Below are 16,310 nucleotides of genomic sequence, written 5' to 3'. Positions count from 1 at the left end.
AGAAGACACAGCATATATTTCTTCATAGTTTTCATCATCAGATATTAGTTTTATCTCCGTCAGCATCTCATCTTCATCACAAAAAAAGTCATCTTCGTTAACACTGACGCCAACTGAACAGAATTACTGCACCACACTGAGAGAAGTTTAGCGGTACTGGAGTTCACAACACATTTCCATCAGTATCTGCTGGGCAGATCCTTCACTGTACACACAGACCATAATAACCTACAGAGGCTAATAAGAATGAGAGAACCGGAGGGATGTGGCTCGAGAAGATTGGGGAGTATGACTTCAAAGTTGTTCATCACCCTGGGCGCTGTCATAAAAAAATGCACCAGTTGTGCTGCAAATGCTCGGCCATTAAAGAGGCCTCAAGCACAAAGCTAGTGATAAACAAAATCATGGAGAAACTATGATGGTCCTTACTTTATCCTGGGACATCTGGACGACTTAATGTACCGGATCCAGAGAAATCCAGGGACCAAAGTAAAAGTCATTCACCATGACATGCTCAAACCATACCATTCTCGGCCCCTGGAGAACAGCTGGGTATTGTGGGCAATTATTAAGAACATGTGCTGATCAACTCTGTCATATCTTTCAGTTCATTTTTAATTTGTCCTTATCACAACAAAGAGTCCATAGAAGTTAGAAACATTCTATTATTGAGCCTATAGCCAAGTGCAGCTCCCCAAAATCCTTGAATGATTTTAGACCTGTAGCCTTGACCTCATTGGTAATGAAAGCTTTGAGAAAATGATCAAAGAGGCTGTCCTACTGCAGGTTGGAGATCAGTTAGATCCACTGCAGTTCGCATCAGTTCTGGCAGAGATGTGGAGGATGCTGTGATCACACTACTGCACTTTATTTTTAGCCATTTGGATAGAACAAAGACTCATGTCAGACATTTATTTGTTGATTTTACTTCTGTTTTTAACACCATTCAGCCCTTTCTGCTCGCTGAGTGACTGGTTGCGGATTTTAACCTTGATTTGAATTTGGTGCGCTGGTTATTGGATTTTTTAATAGACAGATCCCAGAGTGTAAGGGCCAACAGCACCCTATCTGAAGTCACTTTTACATCCACTGGTTCCCCCCAAGGTTGCTGTCTGTCTCCTCTCCTGTACATCCAGTACACAAACCACAAACCAGTGTTGCAGTTTGTACCAGGATAGATACATAAGTTTGCAGATGATTCTGTCATTGTCATCCTGCTATCAAGGGATGAGCGGGACCATGGGCCAGTCCTCAGTGACTTTGTAGAGTGGTGCGATAGTTTCTTTTTACAGCTGAATGTATCTAAAACTAAGGACATGGTCATTGACTTTCGCAGGACACCACCTCCCCCTACAGTCACGGTTATTAAAGGCACGGAGATTGAGCTCGTGGAGACATACAAATATGTTCGAGTCATTTTAGACAACAAATTGTGTTTTGAACCTTCAGTTGACGCCGTCTCAAAGAAAATCCAACAAAGAGTGTACTTCCTTAGGAAAATGAACACTTTTAATGTTTCTTCAGAAATTATGACTCTGTTTTATCGTGCTTTTAATGAATCAGTTTATCTCTTTGAATAGCTGCTTGGTTTGGAAGCCTCTCCCTGACAAATAAAATCAGACTTGGTAGTCTGGTAGTTTTGTAGTTTGTAAAAACGTCATGGAGTCACAAAGTGACCCTCATTTTCTCCCTGTCATTTCCTGTCTCTTGCACTAAACTGTAACTATTGAAGGACAAAATAGTTCATGATCATACTCTTTTCGTTTTATTATGAAAAATATTGAGTAACAAACCTCCTCCATCACTTCCTGTGTTTGTGTTCTCACTAAGATCAGATTCCTGATTCTTTCCCAGCAGAACATCACTCAGATCACTCACTGAAAAGAGCAGAGACACAAAAAAGAATAAAAAAGCACTGCACAATCATCAGTGAACATTAAAATCATTTTAAACATTCTATAGAATTAGCAGATTTAACAAGACAGGAATGTTTTATGGTGATTTTATGGAGGCTTTAGTCATTTTTGGAAAATGAGAGAAATAAAAAATAACAGAATTTATATTTAAACTTATATTGCCTAATATTTTCTTACACAGCAGAAGTTGGTCTAACTATACATGTAAAAATCTGTTCTCATCAAACAGTTAACCACTGACCAACATCACATTCTGTCTCTCTCAAATACAATGAGACATTTACTTTATCAATTTAACTGTTTTGGTAAAACTGCACATATGCTAGTAATTCACAATCATAGCTTTGTTTTTGTTTTTTTTAGTAAATCTCAACATATTGGGACTAATCATTATTTTCATTTTAGGGTAACCTCTACTTTTACAGTTACAACATAAAGGCCCGGTTTCACAGACAAGTGTATTTCAGTTATAATAGCTCAGACTTACATTATAGTCAGGGACTAGACTTAAGCCTTGTCTGTGAATCCGGGTGAAGATTACAACACATAAATGTTAAACACATCTTAATATCATGCCAGCGAATTCATTTACTTACTGTTAGGACGATCATGTACTGGACTATTTCTGTCTGCTGATGCTAGAGAAGAAAAATCACACACACACACACACACACACACACACACAGAGAGAGAGAGAGAGAGAGAGAGAGAGAGAGAGAACAGAACAGATGATTTATATTATTATAATAAATTATAAAATGTATTTATTAATTATTAATTCATTATTAAATGATTTATAAAAGCCTGCATGCACTAAAAAGCTGTGACTTCACGATGTTTGCATTTACCAACGAACTGAGTTCAGAACAGTGTGCTGCTGATCACAGCTCATTGAGATCAACACTCATTTGATTGGTGACATTATTATTTTCCTTAACTTCAGAACATCTACAAATTACACTTCAACTCATGATCTATAGCCTACACAAAAATATGAATAAATGGACAATAATAATAAAAGAAACCTCACGCAGAAGTTTAGTTACTTCCTGGTGTCCAATGGATTAAACATAAATATAAGACCGAAGTGAAATATCATTCAATAAACTAAATGAAGTAAACAACTCTATGTTTGCTAACATTTCATATATACATAATAAATCAATGAAACGTGGCTGCATTTATTCGTATCCAAATAGTTTCTTACCTGACGCCATTTTTACACCTAAACAAATCGAAAGAAAATCTCTGATAGAGGGCTGACCTTCGCACCTGTTGTGTAATATTTGGTTCCTGTGAAAAACAGTTCCGGTGGGTGGAGTTTACATGAATATCATTAATTCCCTTCATGGACGATTCTAGGATTTTCATTTTAGGGGGGCTCAGCCCCCAATAAGGGTATGATTTAAATAATATGATTTGATTATTAGGGTAGGGTTTTATACTACTAACCTTATTCCAATCCACTATTTCATTGTATTCCCTGTATTTCATATATGGGAGTAGGAGTACTGACTGAGCCATAAACAACAGTATAAAAAACAAATAGAAAAATTTAGATGTGACCAGTCATTGGAAATTTTTTTTTAAATTTTTTTAATTTTTTATAAAGACTTCTTTATTAATAATTAGGACATTCATGTTTATACTTTGATAATACCACTTCTTTTTCTTATGAAATGTAAGTGAAAATTGGTAGACAATTAAAACAACATAAGGGTTCAATGACTGCTATGAATCTTGGGAACACAGTGGTATTGTGTGTGAGAGGCTGTCTGTTCTCTTCTCACCTGACTGTTGCTCATTTACAGACCTACTCCTGCACGACAAGAAAAAATGTTGTATATCCATCTACAATTAAATATAAGTTATTATTATTAGTAGTATTATTTAGCTTTTTAGCCTTTATAATCAACAATACGGTTGGTTATACATCAAGTCATCCCCTGAAAAATTATTTCATTTCAGTATAATTTATAATAATTACAATACAATAATAACAATAACTAACCAGCTAATATTCATTAAGAATATACAAAACATGTATTCATGTAATTGTCTATTGGCAATATGTTCAATCTGTTCAACATTTATTTATATTTAATTAAAAATAACAACATTAATTATCAATTTGCCACTTCTATAAATCAATTACTTAAAAAAAAAAATCACAGATCCCCTTACTCTTACTCTAATATATGTATCATGATACACTAATGATTCATTATTACTTAATACAAAATTATTGTTAATAATACAAAACAAAATAACTTCACATTATGTTTCTCTCTCTGCCATTTAGTGATTTCAGACAATGATGTGTGTCTTTAATCATTTCTGTGCATGGCTGCATAATGTAATGCCGAAATACACAATAATATTAATAATAAAAAATAACATTTATAATAATACATTTTAAAAAGTAAATTAAAATAAATCACGTTTTCTAAAGTATGTTTTCATGGGTGTTAGTCACTTCATTTTTGTTGGAAGATAAAACAACTGCCACACTGTGATAAGGGCTGAAGGTGAACGCAGCGAAGACGTATTGGTGCACACACACACACACACACACACACACACACACACACACACACACACACCTTGTACTCTCTGATGTTTGCTCTGCTCTTCGACCCTGAGTGCGAACTGAAAAACGCGCTGAATACATTACAGACTCAGATCAGGGGAGGAGCCGTTGTGTAAAATTCGGTCCCCGTGAAAAACTGTTCATGTAACTGTTATTACATGAATATTCATTAGTCGTCTTATTGTGAGCGAGCGTGACCTTGAAACAACGCGCAAACGAATGGAAACTAAAAATATCAGTGCATGCTCCTCAAATAGCTACTCGTTTTAATGGAATATTTTGAACAGCTAACGAAGTGTCTATATTAATCACTATAATATTAATATTAATATAATATTAATCAACTGTAAGCTGATTTGCTTGATTGATTGCAGGCACACAGAAAAACAATAAGCGAATAACCTATGCTAACCGTGGGTGATATAACGTTTCTTAATCATATTTTTGATGTGTTTAGCTTTTTATACATTTCATTTGTGGTGCATTAATTGCTGTTTGAATAGTATGATTAGCTAAGTTAGGCTACTGCTGACTATTACTGCAGAGTCTTCATGACAATGCCTGAAACAAATATAGCTTATGTGTTGAATAAATATAGGCCTCCTTTGTGAAAAAAAGCACTTTAGTGTACTTTTATAAAGTGTACTTATTATACAAATAATCAATTAAAGTGAACTAAAATATACTTTAATGTAAAATAAAAATACACTTAAGTGTGAATTATATGTAGTGATTTTGACACACTTAATGCATATTAATTGTATTTTATTTCAAATTTTTAATAGATTAAGTTCATATTAAATGCAATTAGTGAAAATTAAGAGTGATTTATTTCAATAACTTAAGTGGAACTTTAATACAACTTTATATGTACTTTCTTAATTGCTTCTAATATTTTCAAAATGTAATTAAATTGCACTGCACAATGTATGTGAACTAACATTTACTTTAATGTAAATTAACAGTACACTTAATTCTTAATTAAATGAATTGTTTCAAACACATGCATATTTGCAAAAAAACTTCAAATATACCAATTTAAAATGACATTAAATGCAATAAGTTGAACTTCTGAGTTATTTTAACAAATGTTTTACAGTACTTAAACTGCTTCTATTGTTTGTAAAACATGGTTATGATGTACTTCTTAAAATACTGAAAAGTAATTGTAGTTAATTAAATATGCATTAATTTCAATTTAATGCATTGAGAACAAACAAAAACCACAACGCTAACACTTATAATAAAACAGTTTGGTAGATAAAAAAAAAATATTAATCAAATGTTTTGTTTTGCAAAAGTAAATTTAATGAAAGAATAATAAAAAAAATGTATTTTCAAACAAACAAATACATTAGAAAAAAAACATAAGCAGAATCTTAGTTTAATATTGTACAATTTGAATCAAACAAGTATCAATATTGCATAATAAAAAATAAAAATAAAAAGTTAACATTTTAACATTTTTCACATTTTAACAACAGACAAAGACACACTTAACTTTAGGAGTGGTCCCTTCAAAACGAGCAATCACAGCATCTGTGAACACAAAAATAAAAATAATTTTATGATAATCAATGTTATCAGATTTAGCTGCAATGGTTTATCTAGGTTGGATATACATTTGTAAAGTAAAGATACATGAAAACAATATATGCAATCTAAACATTTTTAATTTTAAATCACAACACTTAAACTGTCCAAATAAACCTGTAATATTCTGTGTGTAGCACAACAGCAATAGATGGGTTACCATCCACACAATTTGTATGCCGATTGTTGATATAGCATTATTAAATGCTGGATGAAAAGACCAAGGAACAAAATCAAATCTATTAATGTAAAGAAAAAATTGTACTTGTCCTTCACATAAAATGTGATGGAAAGGCATTTCCCTAAAAACTAAAAATTAAATGTATAGTTAAGTACTATGAATAGTCTTAATGATTATTTTTTAACAGTGCATATTCATAAACAAAGGTTTGGACATCACTAGTACAAAAACAACAACAAATGGATGTGATGTAGAGAGCTAATGTGGACAGAGACAGCTCTCTGTGACAATGACCCATGATTCATTTATTCATTTATTTAGTTTGAATCAGCAATATTGATTGTTTTTCACCAGTGACAGATTTTTATGTCATTTATGAGACAATGTTTCAACTCGACTATTTATTTTGATATAGTGTTTGTACAGATATTCTCAGAACAAAAAAATGTAGGGCCATGAAAGGTGGAGATTTTAACTTTTTATAAAAAAATAAAAATAAAAAAAGCTGGTATTCAAGGAGTTAACATGCTGCATTTAAATAAAATCATATTATTTACAAGCTACCACATGAAGCACTTTTTTATGTTAACATTTATTTAGTTAAGCTGTCATCTGTTTAAATCAAGGAAACAACAAACATAGCAGTGAGCGCATTCACTTTGATGGAGTTCAACAATGTTTTGTTGTTTTTTTTGCCCGTTAGACTTGATGTCGCCAGAACCTTGCGTCCAAAAATGACAACTGCCAGCTCCTGGGTAAACACTGACATTTTGGTCTTGGACAATCGATCGAATGTCTTTTTTGGAATGTTGATTCCTTCACCCAGGGACATCTATTTGAATAACAGTAAAATACAAAACAATTAGTGCACATGTGTGCGCATCAATGACATTTACTGTGGCTATATTATATATACACTCGCTAAAACAGAAACTTGCCTTTTCAGGATACTGCAATTAATTAAGGATAATTTTCAAAAATTATTTGAAGTTCATTTACAGATCTCTTTTGGTAAAATGTTTAAACAATATTTGGCCTTTGAAACGACTTAGAAACAATTAATAAAAATGCAACTGTGGAACAGTTAGGGATAGTTCATGCCAAAATGAAAGTTCCGTCATGATTTCCTCATCAACACATTGTTACAAACCCCTCATATCTTCCTTTGTGTTCGGCGGAATAAAGAAATGTGTACAGGTTTGGAACAATTTATGGCTGTGGCATGACCGAACTTCCATTTTTGGGTGAATCCCTTTAAGACACTACCAATTATAACGTAAAGGGATGCTTCAGCCAAAATCGGAAGTTCTGTCATATTTACTCACCCTCAAGCCATGGGTGTATATGACATTCTTCTTTCAGACGAATACAATCAGAGTTATATTAATAAAATGTCCTGGCTGTTCTAAGTGTTATAACGAGAGTCAATGGGTATAGTTTTTTTGGAGGTATATCAAATATCATCCATCCATGATAAAAGTGTTTTCGAAACTGCTCTGGGGGTTAATAAAGGCCTTCTGAAGCAAAGCAAGGAGTTTGTATAAGAAAAAATATTAATATTTAATGTAAACGTCGCCACTATATCTTTTAGTGTTTTTACTACCTTTGGCAAATCTATTGATACAGTGTCTCATCCTCTAAACACACTCGTGCTTCAACTGATGAAGGAAACACAAACTGAGTCTGACTCCAATCACAACCCCAACATTCAGAAACTAACTGACAAAAATCTGAAGTATAATTATGATGAAAAATTAAAAAATGAATTTGAGCTCCAAACCAGACTCCAGTGTTATTCGGCCCTAAACAGAACCACAAAACTGGCAAATTACTTATCACTCAAGCAATTAAAATTAAAAGAAAGACAAATCCTTTCAAAATATCGACTCAGTGATCATGATTTGGAAATAGAGATTGGTAGACATAAAAGATCCTGGCTACCGAGAGAAGAGAGACTGTGCAAACACTGTGAGCTGAATCAAACAGAGGATGAGAAACACTTCCTTCTGGTCTGTCCCAAATACAGCACTACAAGAGAAACATTCTTCCCACAGTTTGAAGCTTTGAATCCTTCATTCTTGTCTCTAAATGACTCAGAGAAACTACTCTATATACTTGGAGAGAATGAGACGGCAGTCACACTAGCTGCTAAATATTTATACACCATACACACCATACGAAAGGGATAATTGATTGTATTCAGCAGTTTTATTTGATATTCTTAATATTTTATTCTGTATCTAAATGCTTCGGCAATACTGTAACTCAAATTTCATGCCAATAAAGCAACTTGAACTTGAACTTTGAGAGAGAGAGAGAGAGAGAGAGAGAGAGAGAGAGAGAGGAGACTTTTTTTCTTGTTGTTGTTGTTTTATTGTACCGACAGCTTGTAACCATGTGTAGTCCTCATGCCTCTGCTGAACTCCTTGGTGTCGTCCTGCCACAGCTTCTGCTGCAGCTTACTCCTATAATCATTTAATGATAATAAAATTCACCTTTCAAGACTGAATGACACCTTAAAATAACAGTAGACTATTGATTGATTGACTGCAATACAACCTAATGAATTTAAACAAGAGTTGTATTAAGACTGATATACAGAAATAAGTTGTGATAGGGGTTATGTAAGCTGTGTTATTACATTTCACAGATACAAATGCAAATATGGAATTTGTTTTATGCAGTTAAAGAAAAGCCTAATATGAGAAAAAAAATTGTGTGTGTGTGCAGAAGACAGGTGTTGAAGCCACAGTAGGCACTGTTGTGCAGTCTGATGTGATGTACTGCAGCATGCCTAAAGTGCTGTTATTCCTAAAGATGTTTTCTGAAATATCTGATACTTTTATGAGTTTTTGAAAATGGGACGTGATGTAAAAGTGCAAAGGTACACATAGACGTTTGGGGTAAATTTGCCATTCATTTTCTCCCAAACTATAAAGTAAAAATATTTGAAAAATAACTCTGAAAAAGTCAGGATCACTTTGAACAGTAATCAATTAAAAGAACAAGCAAACCTAAAAAGGAAAGATTTTTATGATGGTTTGAATATGAGACAATGTAAAAGTCTTCTGCACTCATGCTTGGGGTATCTGTCTTTAATTATCTCCAATACTAAACAGTAAAATGACTTGGAAATGAATACAGTAATAGTCAGGGTGACTGTGAGCAGGAATCAACTGAAAGAACGAGAACACCTCTAAAGAAAAAGTTTTTATGAGGATTTGAAATGGGACAAGATGCAAAAGTGATTATGCATTTAGATGCTTGGGGTGAATTTGCCTTTGATTTTCTGCGAAACTGTACAGTAAAAATATTTGAAAATTATTACAGTAATAGTCAGGGTGACTGTGAACAGGAATCAATTGAAAGAATGAGCAAACCTATAAAGAAAAAAAGTGATGAGTGTTTGAAAATGGGTAATGGTGCAAATGCTAGAATGCACTTTGTTTTTAGAGTGATTTTGTCATTAATTTTCTCCAAAACTATACAGTAAAATGACTTGAAAATTTAAATGGTACTAGTCAGGGTGACTGTGAACTTGAATCAATTGGAAGAATGGACAAACGTATTAAGGAAAGCTTTTTATTAGTAAGTGCTTTTTATGAGAAAGTGTGAGAATGAACATGAACGTGTGGGCATGTTTTTGTGACATATCAGGACACAACTTTGTATAATGACATGGGTATGACACAGGTATTACAAGGAGAGGGTGACTTATGAGGACATAACCCATGTCCCCATTTTTCAAAACGCTTATAAATCATACAGAATGAGGTTTTTTTGAGAAAGTAAAAATGCACTGTGAGGGTTAGGGTTAGGTGTAGGGTTGGTGAATGGCGATAGAATATACAGTTTCTACATTATAAAAACCATTACGCCTATGGGATGTCCCCACTTTTCACAAAAACAAACATGTGTTTGTGTGTGTGTGTGTGTGTGTGTAATACGGACATAAGTTACCTGAGGTGTCGTAGGTCTTTTAAGATCCCCAGTAGACAGGCTCACTCCAGTCACTCCAAAACTTGGACTCTCCACATAATAACCCTATACGAGCCCTGACCTTGAACTCATAGCGTTTTTTGGAGGGAAAAGGCAAACTGAAGGAGGTCCTGGGGCCTGGAGTGGTGTTCTAGGGAAGAGAGATGTAAACTTTGCCGTTTTGAATTTGGTTGTCAGACGACCACAGGTTGAGAATGCATTACAAGAACAATTTGAACAACATGGTCTTTGAAATTCATTAGTCTAGTCGTCAAGCACTGGGACTTTATGTTATCTCAGCAAATCACTTTAACATTTAATAAACAGCTCCAACAAGATATAACATATGGCATAGTAACAAGTTCATTTTTAAAAATGCTAATGACTCTATTATTATTATTTGTGGACTTTGTACTGAATGTATTATTCCACATGTAACATCATTAAGCCGATAGGTGGAGACTAGTGACTGTCTTTTACAATGATCACTACAGGAAAGAAACAAGTGGCATGTTCTCATGACTGAGTCATTGAATAATTCACACAATCAGTGACGGACTGGCCATCTGGAGCAGCAGGATTTTTCCCACTGGGACTTTGACTTTTGATGTGGGCCGGCCCATTGCATTAATATATATATATATATATATATATATATATATATATATATATATATATATATATATATATAATAAATTATAAAAAATGTACGTCCATCGGCCCAGATGAATGGCCTGCATGGCCCACTTGAGTCAAATATTCAAATTAATTTAGTGTGCTCTGGCTCTGTGTACTGGCTCAAAAGCGCTCGTCAATGTCAAAATGTTTGAATTAGCCAATCAAATCGAAGAAGGCGGGATTTACTGTTCACAGAAGCTGAGCAGTGCACCACTTGAATGCAAGCTGAGGTAAGATGTAAGCAGCTGAATGGCGAGACAATTCAGCAATACTTGCCAACTCTGTTTATGATAAGAAAATGTTAAAAGACAAACATAAGTTTTCAGGGATACAAACTACTACTGGCCTTTTCAAATTTCTTAATGCGATGTTATTCATCACAATTTAATTTAGGAGTGAATGTTTGTAAAGCTCTATTCAGGACTTCGTTAATGATTAATGACACAATTTTAATTTTGGGGTTGAGAATCCCATTAATGTTAATCAAATAAGAATTTCAATTTTAAAAAAAAAACAATGCTAATGCTCCGTCATAATGAGCTGGTGGATTTGGTGTAGTGTGTGCACTTTATAACCCCAGTCCGCCGCTGCAACCAGTCGATGTGCAAATCTAAAACCCTGATTTAAAGACTTGCAATTAGGGATGTGCAACAGTGATCGAGTACTCGACCGCGACAGCGATAATCGATCACGTAAACGATGATCGAAATTATTTATTTATTTTTATTGGTTATGGCACCACGTTGGGTGGCGCCCTGATCTCTGATTGGTTAGCTTCCCACTTGATGCCTCAAAAGACGTAAGAAGACAGATAATCATGGCCTCAAAGTCAAGTAGTGATGGCTGGCTTCCCTTTGAGAAGAACGATGAAAATACAGTTCAGGGTAAGCTGTGCAGCGCCAAGCTGTCACACAAATCTACAACAAATACAATGCGCTATCATCTAAAATGTGTACATAAAATAGCGGCAACTCAGACGAGCATTGGATCACCTGCCGTAAGACCTACCCAGCCGGCACATGACCGACCTTCAACGTTGAAATATGGTTGAAATAAGGTCAGTTGTGGTTTCAACGTTGAAACAACGTTGATTCAACGTTTAAAGCTGAATGGTTGAAAAACATCCAGCACATGACCAACTTTCAATGTTGAAATATGGTTGAAATAAGGTCAGTTGTGGTTTCAACGTTGAAACAACGTTGATTCAACGTTTAAAGCTGAATGGTTGAAAAACATCCAGCACATGACCAACTTTCAATGTTGAAATATGGTTGAAATAAGGTCAGTTGTGGTTTCAACGTTGAAACAACGTTGATTCAACGTTTAAAGATGAACTGTTGAAAAACTTCCAGCACATGACCAACTTTCAACATTGAAATATGGCTGAAATAAGGTCAGTTGTTTTAATGAAACAACGTTAAAAATGTTTAATGCTAAATGGTAGTTAAAGGTTAACAAGCTTTTAAATTATTTATATTAAATTATTTAAATTAATTAATTATTTTAATAGCATTTTAAAATATTTTAGTCATGATACCTATTCTAAAATCTAAAGGTATATGTTAAATATTATCATCATTAACAACAATAAAACTATATACATTTCGCTGCTTTATCACACTGAAACAACTCCCATTGGTAGTTGTATTTTATTACTTCTATCATGATTGGTTAATCTGGCTGTCATTCAGGAAACTGGACAATGAATCGGTTCGCGCCTTTCTACATTTAAAAATATGACCGTTATTGTCGTCTTTCTGTGAGTGAGGCGGCTAACTGTGAGCTGCTGCTCGTTATAACTGACTGCTCTATCGGTCCCGAATTATTTCATATTTGCCTGTACATTTTTTATTTATTTTGAGCGAATTTGAGTCGTGACATGTCAATGGAGAACAAAAACTGTGAACACAAGAAGGGTCAGGTGTTCTGCGAGGTCCTGAAAACATCCTGGCAAAATGAGGTAAGAAAATCGCTAACGTTATCTTTATTATCTTTTGAAAATAGTAAAGTATTACCAGAGTTTACAAATGGGTAGTTTAAAGGACATGTAATCTGCAGATGAATAAATACCCGTGTGTCTATTTTTGCATTGCTTTATCACAGTTGATCAAGTTAGGTGCTCACCTAATGTGTTGCTGGTAAGAGAGATTTAGAGATGGTTTAGAGATTTTCCCATATTTTCCTGATATGTATCCCATGCATTAGGTGTGTTATATATGTTTGTATGCTTATAATAGTTTCAAAGTGTTTTCCGAAACATATAAGTGCAAATGTCTGCATTTAAATAATATAATTTTAATGAATTAATGAAAATGAATAAATAAATAAAAGGATTGTTTAAAGCCATGGTTCTCAAAGTGTCAGGCCCCCTCTAGTTGTTATGCAGGTGAATCACTAAATTAAACTAATTAATGTTAATATATTTTAACTTAATCTTTGAGTAAGTTTTTTTTTTGCACATTTAAGTATGTTAGAGTTAAAGTACAGTACAGTTTTGTAACTTTTGTTACATAATTACATTTAAAATAACATTTTAATTTAAACTTTTTTTTATTTACCTGTGTATGTAAGCACAGTTGTAGTGTTAATGTTCAAACATGATAAAGTGTCTGACAACAATAAATATTCTTATTAGAATAAAACTGCCTCATTTTTTAACTGTAGACCTGTAGCTGAATAGTTTGGTCTACTACGCTGCTGAAATGTAATGATGGTCATTATGGTGCAACTTAATATTTAATAACAAATATTTTCTGAAGTGGTACTTGGTATAAAAAGTTTGAGAACCAGTGGTTTAAAGAAATGGTATAATATGAAATCCTGCTTTTTAAGAACTTTTCAGTAAACCATTTCTTCTTTCCCCTTGTAGAGTCATCGAGGATCCAGTTTGTTCTTGAAACATTGGTAAGAAATTGTTCATCTGCTACATTGCACTGTCACTTCTGCTAGAGATGCTTTGACCTTTTGTGATAGGTTTTGATTGTACTTAGTTTATTAAAAATGTACTGAATTAGATTTTATTTGTTTTACTACACTGTATTACTAGTGTTTTGATTAAAACAGTGTAACTGGGGGTTCTGAAAACACTGCTTGTGAATAATTTGTTAATATTGTTAACAATATTAACCACTTTGTTTCCAACCTCACTGTTACTGAACTGTAAAGTGAAAATATTGTGTGATTTATTTTGCATTCAGTTTTCAGTTAAATATATTTCACAATATCAAAGTTATTGTGAAACATTGTGGACATACCTAAACAAACTGGTTAAATCTTATGTTCCCTCCAGAAGTTTGCCCTCTGCAAGTGAACGACGCCTTGTGGTGCCATCCCAAAGAGGTTCAAAATCACTCTCACGGACCTTTTCCTGGACTGTGCCCAGCTGGTGGAATGACCTCCCAATCTCAATCCGAACTGCTTAGTCTTTACTCATTTTCAAGAAACATTTTAAGACCCATCTTTTTCACCGGAACTTAACCAACTAATGCTAGCACTTTTCCTTCTTTTCTTGTCTTTCATATAAAAAAAATAAATAAAAAAAACCTGGCTTTGCGTTCTGAACTAGACTCACTGAGACTTGTCATGGCACTTGTATACTGTTGTTGTTCGCTTGTACACCTGACTGCTTCTGTTCTTCTCATTTGTAAGTGGCTTTGGATAAAAGCGTCTGTTAAATGATTAAATGTAAATGTTTATACAGGACGGTACAGAAAGTGCACAAGTGGGAGAGAGTGGAGGGGACGGCGTCAGAAAGGACCTAGCGCTGGGACACTTTCAAGGATCACCCGAAGCACAACCACACTGTATACACTAAGGCTGCTGGTTCTAACATTTTAGAGTGCCCTGCGGTAGAAATCTCATTCTGCATTCCCCACGGTAAAGAAGACACAGTCCGGGGGGGTTCCCATTCGAAATCAACTGGTTGAAGGTTCCCTGCTCGTACTGTGCAACACATTTTCACTGCACAAATGTGCAAAACTTGAAATGAGACACATTACTAAAACATGTTTTTGACAGAAACTGTAGTTTTCCACCAAAATAAAAGATCCACTGGTTTCAGTCATAAAGGTACAAGGGTTTGTCTTGTAAGTGCTGAAAAAAATATGCATTTTTGTGCCGAATTATTTTACAAAAACCTTTAAATATTATTGTATTTGGATTGTTCTACTACATGTTTTTAGCATTACCTCCATGCATACTCTGCATAATAAAGTGTGGGATTATTTTCATCTGTTTTATTCAGTATGTTTCCAAAATTTAACTGCTGTTTGACAATTTTGAGCATGTGGTCGTTTATTGAAGTTGTTTGTAAAGCCATTGCTGCCAGTCATTAGATTTTTAGCCTTGCATGTACATTGTTGATCTAAATGCCAACTAGGATCTAGGTGTATTTACACACGGTGCAAGGTACGACGGGGAAACAACGTCGTGTTATCAACGCTGATTAACTTTTCAAAATCAACACCTCCTTCAGCTTTCATCCCAGGGCTGCAGCACGACCCTCATTCACCCATAATGCAGGTAAGACGGTGAAACAGCGTCGCGATTTCAACGGTGAATCCACGTCGTGATTTCAACGTTGATCCAATTTGCAAAATCGAAAGGTTATTCAACGTTGATTCAACGTCGGGATTTCAACAGTGAATCAGCGTTGTGATTTCAACCGTACATCAACGTCACGATTTCAACGGTGAATCAACGTCGTGATTTCAACGTTGATCCAATTTGCAAAATCGAAAGGTTTTTCAACGTTGATTCAACCATGGTACCTGACGTTGTTTCAACGTTGAATCAACGTTGAAATGCCGGCTGGGTAAATGCAACGCAGGCAGAACCGAGAAGACGACAAAGCTATTCGCTGATATGGTGGTAAAAGATTTGCTGCCCATTAGTTTCATGTACAGAGAATCTTGTCCAGTGGTACCTGGCTGTTCCTGCAACATCTGTTCCAGCGGAGCGAATTTATTCCACTAAATGTGAACAGGCTGCGCACTCGGCTCTCATCTGAGCACGTAGACCGCCTTATCTTTTTGAATAGACATTTGAATGTTTCACCGGTCGTGGTAAATATAATATCCATTTTTTAAAAATAATATTATTTTAGTTTTGAGCTTTAGCCATAGTTAAAATATCTAGGCTATTGGTCTCTGTTTTATACCTTATAATAGCCTAGTTGTTTGGTTAAACTTGGTGAACTTTTTTCGTTATTTTTTAAAAACTACGTTTCACCGCTGGATCAAATATGCTGCTAAAGTTATACTGGAAGACAATGTTTTGTTAAAAAAATGCAGTTGAATAAAGTAGCTAAAAAAGAAAAAGTATCTTTGTGTGTTAATTTTTAAATCAAATAATGAAATGATCTTTATAAAATAAA

The 16,310-nt window shown here is 34.4% G+C and overlaps 1 protein-coding gene and 2 long non-coding RNA genes across 4 annotated transcripts in view; 1 reads left to right on the top strand and 2 right to left on the bottom strand.

Annotated features, from left to right (window-relative positions):
* Nucleotides 1–16,310, bottom strand: part of LOC127987694 (uncharacterized) — a 2,462,016-nt gene that overhangs the window by 643,808 nt on the left and 1,801,898 nt on the right. The gene's annotated exons all lie outside the window — the stretch shown is intronic.
* Nucleotides 8,996–10,377, bottom strand: LOC127987823 (uncharacterized). The gene is made up of 2 exons (XR_008161442.1): nucleotides 10,241–10,377; nucleotides 8,996–9,104 (listed from the first exon to the last, which is right to left on the bottom strand). It is a non-coding gene; the product is annotated as an uncharacterized LOC127987823 (long non-coding RNA).
* On the top strand, nucleotides 11,947–15,161 carry LOC127987806 (uncharacterized). 2 transcript variants are annotated; one of them, XR_008161419.1, is made up of 3 exons: nucleotides 11,947–12,896; nucleotides 13,806–13,840; nucleotides 14,226–15,161. It is a non-coding gene; the product is annotated as an uncharacterized LOC127987806 (long non-coding RNA). The 2 variants fall into 2 exon arrangements; XR_008161420.1 differs by lacking the exon at nucleotides 13,806–13,840.

The sequence above is a fragment of the Carassius gibelio genome, chromosome B22, assembly GCF_023724105.1.
Source record: "Carassius gibelio isolate Cgi1373 ecotype wild population from Czech Republic chromosome B22, carGib1.2-hapl.c, whole genome shotgun sequence".
Lineage (NCBI taxonomy): Eukaryota > Metazoa > Chordata > Actinopteri > Cypriniformes > Cyprinidae > Carassius > Carassius gibelio.
The sequence above is the reverse complement of the archived record's forward strand: the minus strand, read 5'-3'. Positions and strand labels throughout refer to the sequence as shown.